The sequence below is a fragment of the Echinops telfairi genome, unplaced genomic scaffold (assembly GCF_000313985.2).
Source record: "Echinops telfairi isolate 266 unplaced genomic scaffold, ASM31398v2 ScPeMD7_6080;HRSCAF=6971, whole genome shotgun sequence".
In the NCBI taxonomy this organism is placed as follows: domain Eukaryota; kingdom Metazoa; phylum Chordata; class Mammalia; order Afrosoricida; family Tenrecidae; genus Echinops; species Echinops telfairi.
In genome coordinates this window covers 8,188,388-8,196,900 of record NW_022109980.1, presented here as the reverse complement: position 1 = coordinate 8,196,900, position 8,513 = coordinate 8,188,388, and positions in this window count along the sequence as shown.

Genomic DNA, 8,513 nt, shown 5'->3' with positions numbered 1-8,513 from the left:
TTTTTTTTTTTTTTTTTTTTGAGTTTTCTCTTTCTTTAAGCATTTAAAATCCTGTTATTTTCTGTAGCTTACAAACATTGATTTCCTTTCTTGACCCTTTCTTTTATTGTATTGTCTACTCTTATGTCTCATAGTTTTATAAAGTATGTTATGTTCCAATATTTTAATAAATTTAATTTGTGGGATATACAAGTACATTGGCTTCAGTGTCTATTCTTTTAAATAAGTATCTTCCACCAGGAACCCTAGGAGTCCTGGTATAGTAGTGAATTATGCATTGGGCTGTTAACTGCAAGGTCAGAAGTTGGGAACCACTGGAAATATGAGGCTATCTACTCTATAAAGAGTTAAAAACTTAGAAACATACAACCCCACAGGAGTAGTTCTACTCAGTTTAAAGGGTCACTATGTGTCAGAATCGGTTTGAATATATTCTGCCTTTCATGTTTCTATATACATTTCATTATTCTGGTCCTATGTACTGGTATCTAGTTGCGATTTTAATTTCCATTAACTGTATGGTGACTTTGTTTGTAAACCAGTAACCTAGAGGTGCTATTCTCAAAAGGACATTTCAATTATTTCTTGACTACAGATTTATTGTATGGAAAATATGGTATATCTTTTTTGAATCACGAATCAAATTTTGAATTGAATCACAAATCAACATTATGATTGTCTTTTATTACAAATTCTGAGCAAAATTATTTTTCTGTATGGAATTGAGAGTTAGAAATGTATTTTAGTTGGGCCCTGTGGATTATCATATTTTTATTTAATAAGATTTTTTATTGCTATATAAACTAGTAGAAGAAAATATAATTGGATAGATTTATTATATTCTAATGTAGTAATCAACAAGTCATAGCCTTTAAATCCAGCCTTTCTTATATATATACGATTTTAAAGAGTTTTTTATTTAAAAAATGATTAGGTGGCATCCAAAGTTTAAAATCTTTACTATCTAGCTTTTTAAAGAAAAATTTTCCAGGCTGTGGATTTTAGGTAAGATAGAAAACGTGAAGGTCATTAAAATCAAGCTTAACAATTTGACCTATTGGAAATGTAAGATTTCTGCTTCATCAATGACAATAGGTACCAAATTTTAAAAATAACAAAATGGAGGAAATACTGGCAGCTGTAAACTATGACCCCAGTGCTGCTTCTCAATTCAGACCAGACCTGAATATGTACACAGTTATAGAAAGGGATGGTAGCTCACGACACACAAAATCCAGGAACCAGGAGTGAGAATAGTGATACCAGAAGGGTAGGAGGAAGAGGAGAAGAGGAAGAGGGAAAGGGGAAACCGATCGCAATGATCAACACATAACCAGACACCCCTCTACAGGGGGACGAACAGCAGAAAACATGGGGGAAGGGAGACAGCGGTCAGTGTGAGAGATGAAAATAATAAAAATGAAAATAATCACAATCTATCAGGGGGCTATGAGGATGGAGGTGGAGTGAGGAGGGGGGAAAAAGAGCTGATACCAAGGGCTCAATAGAAAGTAAATGTCTAGAAAAGAATGAAGGCAACATGTGTACACACATGCCTGATTCACTTGATGTATGGATTGTGATAAGAGTTCTACGAGCCCTCATAAAATGATTTAAATATGAAAAAAATTAATAACAGATGAAGGGACCTTATACAGAGAATACAAACCATTACTACAAATAAATGAAATAATAGTTGCTTTGGAAAGCAATTTGGCAGTTGGGATAAAAATTTAAATGCACATATGCTCTGACACAGCAATTTAACTTCTAGGAATACTTGATAATGGCCAAGGTTATGCAAAGATGTTCACTGAAAAATTATTTGTAACAGTGAAAAACTCCAAGTTATCGTTAGTGGAAGGAATGGTTAACCAATTTAGGGCTTTTTTCTTCCTTAACATAATATATATCATTGAGTGTTTATGATGAGCCTGGGCAAAAACATTTACATGTATTGATTCAGTCAGTATTCATTACTATCTATGGCAAAGATTCTACTATGATTCCCTACATAAAGAAAAGAGGGTCAATGTTGATAAGTAATTTGCCATAAAAATGTTCCCAGTCCATGTAACTCTTTGTTGTTATTAAATGAATGATTCAAGATTATGTATAATAGTAAAAGTACTTTAAAAAACATGTCAATTAGATAAAAGTGATCAAAGAACACTACACACTTTAATTATGTTAAAAACCACACACACACAGAAAAGGAACTGGAAGTGTATATGAAAATATTGAAAACAATCTCTTGAGAAAAGAGGGCACTGGCAGTATTCCAAAATAGTCAAACTCACTGCCATGGAGTCAATGCTGACTCATAGCGACCCCCTGTGAATTTCTGGGACTATAATTGTTTACTGGACTAGAACGCCCAGTCTTTCTTCTTCAGAACTGCTGGTGGTTTTGAACTGCTGACTACGCAATTGCAGCCCAATTCCTAACCAGTAGAAGAGTTGAGAAAATGCAAATTAGTGTACTTACCTATAAAAATCACTATTTCAAAACAAATCACTATTTCTTGAATTAAAGCAATGAGTACATAAATGGCGCTATTCAGTAATAGAAATAGCGTAATATGAATTTTATCATAAAAATTGTATTTACTATTACACTAACATTTTAATAAGAGTCTTTGAACTTAATAGAGGATTGAGTGCTTAAATTCCAAGTGATACATCAGTGAACTTTTTGAGCAGCTCAGTATGGAAAACGGAAGTTATGGATGGTGGTGACTTGTTTGAGAATTAATAACCTTCTTAAATCTTCAGTGAAATGCTTGAATATAATGAAAATCTCCCATCCCTATTTTATTGAAGTGGAATCACACCATTAGTCTGCTGAAGAATTTTTCAGGCTAAGCTGTGCTTTCTCTTTTGGAAGGAGGGGGGGATAAAAAACCCTCTTCCATCAGTAGGGAAAAATTGTAGTTGCTGACATGCTATGAACTTAAATACAGAGCTCTTGGAGATTTTTCACAATTCTACAATCACATTTCCAGAGCATAATACCAAATGGGGCACTGTACACAGTTTTTACTATTAGATAACATTGTTTAATTCATGTATTAATTGTTTATGGAAATGAGGTTAGATGTCATAGTTATTAAAAACAATTTGGAACAAAGGCTGAAAATAACACATACAGATGCATGTATTAAGGAATGTACAAACCACAGATAAAACACATTGAACATGCATTTCAAAGTTCTCAAACAATTTATAATCAATTATGCATGTAGAGTGTGCAAAAGGAAAAAAATCCATAATTTATTTGAATAAACCAACCTGTTGGGATGAAAAGTGAAGTTATTGTTAAGTGTTCTTGTGTCAGGGAAACCAGCCCCTAACACATCATCATAGGTAGGTGCAATTGTACAGCGATAATAAGTACAGATGATAGCAAAGTCATAGAGAGTATGAGAGATAGAAGAGGGATTGAAATAATGGAGTCAGACACATTTCATGGTAGCATGCTCACCTCAGCCTCACTTGGTGGTCCACGTGGAGAGAGATTTATTGCTAACCAGGGCTTACATATTCTCTGGGGACGTGCAAGTCCCCTAATTACAGATGAAGGCATACATCACAGGAAAGGGTTGTGCTATAGGTAATACAGTAATGAGGGGGGTGTGATCTAGGTGTTCATACGCTATTGGAAGAGGAGGGAATAAGGGTATACATGTGACAAGATGGGCAGACCCTAGATTCATGATGATGGCCTAACTTTGGATTTCACTGAGTGGGTTTGACCTATTCTCTGGATTTCCATAGAAACCATTGTCAGTAGGGTGTGAACTCTACCTACAAGGACCAGACTGATGGTCAAAAGCCTTTAGGGGGGTGGGGCCAGACAATATTGTCTGGCAACTGAATGCCTTCAGGGAGGATGTCTCTAAGCATCTGAACTCCTTTCTTATGCTGGCAAATAGGCTCTAATGTTTGGCATGTCTTTGGGGGAGACAAAGCTGGGGAAAAGGCTCTTTATAATCCCACACCATTAAGTTCATTGTGACTTATAGTGTGACTTTATGACCAACAGAAGGAAACACTGATTGGTTTTGTACCATCTTCACAATTGTTCCTATATTCGAGCCCACTGTTGCAGCCATTGTGTGAATCCTTCTTTTTTGCTGCCTCTCTGCTTTGCCAAGCATGATGTTCTTCACCAGGGGCTGTTCTCTCCTGATTATATGTCCAAAATATATTCTTGTTTTTTTTTAAGGAAAGCAGTTTATTTTCATGCACAAATTTAAATAAATTATGATTCTTTTTTGGTAATTCCCTCAAAATCTTTGCATTTCATTTTCGTTGTTTTTAGTTTTACATAATTCACATATCATACAACTCAATAGTTTAATCATATCAAGAAGACATGTACAATCATTTCCACAATCAAGTTTAGAACTTTTTTTTTTCTTCCCATGGTTAAATTGCTTTTTTATTCTTGCTTTAAGAAACATTCTGCCTGTACTTCTTGTAAGACAGATTTTGTTGTTGTTCTTTTGGCAAATGAGTGAGGAAATGACAAGCAGTTGGATCTTATTTTTGTCATATTACTTTTTCATTCCTTTAATTTCAAACATTCCATCTCCTTTTATCTTAACGGTATATTATTTTAAATGATTACTGTTCTTATTCAGTGCCCTCCAAATCTGTTCCGACTCATAGCAACCCTACGTAGAACATAAATACATACTGAATTGTCCTGCACCGTTAAAATTGTTACAAAGAAGGATCATTCCAACATCCGAATGGTATCAGGTCCACATTTATACCCATTCAAAATATGGTGATTCAACAGAATACAGAGGTCTTGAACATGCTTTCTGATGGTCCTGGGATCTTGCTCTGTGTCTGATATGGCTATTATGCACAGAGGAATGGCTTTGATGAAAGCATGCTATCTTTTTATTTATTTTAATATTTAAATTTTATTTATTTATTTTTATTTCGGAGTTAATACCTAAATCCTATCATCAGGTATTAAATATCCAATTTAGCAGAGGGTGTGAATCGATCCACTACCTTTGTTCAAACATCTTAGTTGGTATTCAGTCCATTCCTGAAATCCCGTTCGGCAACGATGCCTTCTGTGCTGATTTGGCTGCTGTCAATACCATTGTTTCTTAATCATCTACTATTTCTTGAAATGGGTGAAAATTAATCAATCAATTTACTACAGTGACACTATATATTTCATTTTTTTAAATCAATTTATTGGGGCTCATACAATTCATCACAATACATAGATCAATTATATAAAACACATCTATACATTTGTTGCCCTCATTCCCAAAATTCGCTTACCTCTTGGGTTCCCGGAATCAGCTCATTTTCCTTTTTTTCCCCCTCCCCTTCCCTTCCTCCTCCCCTCTCCCCCATGCACCCTTAATAATTTATACATTATTATTGTATTTTATATTACACTGTCCGGCGTCTCCCTTCACCCACCCTTCTGCTGCCCGTCCCCAAGAGAGGAGGTTATATGTAGCTCCCTGTGATCCATTCCCCCTTTCTTCACCCCCTTTCCCTCCTGGTATCGCCACTGTCACCCCTGGTCCTGAGATTTTTAATGCTTACAAAATTTTGCATGTAGAATTTTTCATGTTGAAACTTGAGATTTGATTTTTTTTCTTCAACGCTCTCAGCTAGAGAAATGTATTCTTTTTCAGTTAAGTCCAGTTCTTTGCACTTCTAGTAATGAATATTTAAATAAATATTTAAATGAATATTTGGAAGTGCTATTACAAAACAACAATGGCACTATACCAATGGAATTGACAGATGTTAGAAATCAACAGACAATAAAGTTATCTAAGCAATGTTTATCATAATGTTTAAACTAAACTAAAACAAAATGAAAAGAAAAACATAAATCTGATATTTGGAAAAGGGAATATGTTAGTGGATGATGAAAGAGAAAGTGAAACTGCACAATTCTATTTTGTCTTCTCAGCCAAAAATGTAAATAAATTTCAGTTTAGAGCCTATGGAATCACCATTTGCCATAGAAAAATGAAGACAACGATTAAATAATAAGAATTTAAGAGAGGACATATAAAGCATGATGAGAGAGCTTAATTATTACTTCATTAAATCGGTCAGCAATTCTTTAATCATTATGAAGCAAATGAAAATGGTGAGAAGGCTGAATATGGAAAAATATGGTCCTGATTTTCAGGAAATGAAAGGAACAGATTAGTAGCATGTCTCGTGATTGTAGTAAAATTATAAAATGAATTGTGAAATAAATATTTTATTATTATGGAATAAGAACAATGAACATTAATCAATGATGTCACTTGCTTTTTGACCTATTGAGGTAGTATATAAGGGAATTATAGCAGTGGATACAATATATCTAAATTTAGTCAGAGCCTTACTGTACCCTTTCTGGGAAGATGGAAATATATAGGCAACACAATAATATTGCTACACTGTTCTCTGTCCAGTGAACAGCTGCAAACAGTGCTGATTACTGGGTATATAAGCCTCATGTGCATTTACCAAAATAATCACACCGCTATCTCTCCTATTAGTGATATGTAATATCTCCTAAAAAGAACCCAAAGGTACTGTGGTAAAGCATTGTCTTGCTAACCATAAGATTGGCAGTTCAAACTCCCCAGCCTATCTGTAGGAGGAAATTCTATATAGGATTGCTAACAGTCAAAATTAACTCCATAGAAGTAAGTTGGTTTGGCATTATCTCCTAAGGAGAATAGTGATGGCATTCAATTTTAATCTATGTATGACATTAGGATAGGAAGAAAAATATTGACTGAAACTATTAGTGAAATTCATTAAAAATGTATGTAAAAATTTGTGTCAATAATTATATTTATATACAGTATGTTTGAATCGAGTCATCTAATTTTATTTTTAAAATAAGAATTGATAGGGCACTTAATTATCTGAATTCAATTTTTGGAGAATTCCATGAGTAACAACAGAAGAATTAGTACCAATTGAAGACCAGAGGTACGAGTATTGCTCAATAAGGAAGACATAGCATTTAGTTAGTGCTGTCCATTAACAGAATGGACTGCCTTGGAAAGCTTTGTGTTAATAACACTGGTGGTAATAAGACAGGAGCTAGAAATCCATTTGTGGTTGTATTAGATAATCATTAAGGTAAATTTTGACCTCTCAGTTTGATGATTTTTTTTACATATGCATTATTTTGTCAGAAAATCTACCCAAAGCACATTGAAATGGATTCTCATAATGTGTCAAATCATCCTCATTTTATTCTCAACACTGCCTACATACTCTATCTCTACAGTTTTATATTAACCACACACTGATATCGTCAGGCAAAATCAATAGCCTGTTGTTCTCTGATAGAGGAATAAATTCCTTATTAATATGAGAATATTTGTTTTTCTTAGTTTATCAGGGTATTGTTGTGTGGTACAATAGTTAATTGCCTGGCTATTTTATTTTCCATTAGCCTAGACACTGCTGTCTAATAAGACAAAGGCTTACATTTTTACAATTACTATCCAGTTCATGGAGTAGAAGACACGTTTGTATGCTGACATTAAATGAGGGACAATCTCTATTTTGTTGAAAAACTGAACAGGGAACAGAAACAATAAATGTAAATTAAATAATTAGAATCATTACTTCCAGGCTACTGAGGATTTATTTTCATTGGCAGTAGCTGTTAACCCTCGTTGATTATTCCTGGAAAAATAATTCTCTATTTTCTGAGACAGATGTTGTCATAATTTACCTTGGCAATCTCTTAATTCTCTGGAAACTACAAGATTAATGTCCATCAGTGGATAATCATGCCAAGCAGCCGTCATCTAAATAAAACAAGAGGATGCTGCATGGCTGAAAATCAGGAAAGGTGTGCATCTGGTTTGTAGCTTTTCATTTATTCAATCTATATGCTGGAAAAAATAACCTGAGACACTGGCCTACATGAAGATGATCTGGCTAACAGGATTGGAGGAAAGTGTAGTACAACCTTTAATATGCAGATGGCACAACATGGCCTGCTGAAAGTGAGGAGGACTGGAAGTGCTTGCTGATAAAAATTAAAACATCACAACACAAAGAAAGAAAGAATTCTTACAATTAAACCAACAGACAATGATGATAGCAAATAAAAGATTGACATTGTCAAGGACTGAATTTTGCTTGAATCCATCATTATTGATCATGGAAGCAGCAGGCATGAAATAATATCTGCTGCAAAAGATCTCTTAAAAGTGTTGAAGAGCAAGGATGTTACGTTGAGTCTGGTGATCTTGAACCACGATGAGCTTGAATCACATTTTCAATCACCTCATATGCATGTGAAAGTTTAACATTAAATAAGGAAGACCAAAGTATATTCTATATATTTGAATTGTAGTGGTGAAGAATAGAAGTACATCCTGCACTGCCAGAAGAATGATCAAATCTATTTTAGAAGAATTACAACCTTTAGAAATGGGAATAGTGAAACTTCATCTCATGGCCTTTGGACGTGTATTCTGGAGGGACCAATCCCTG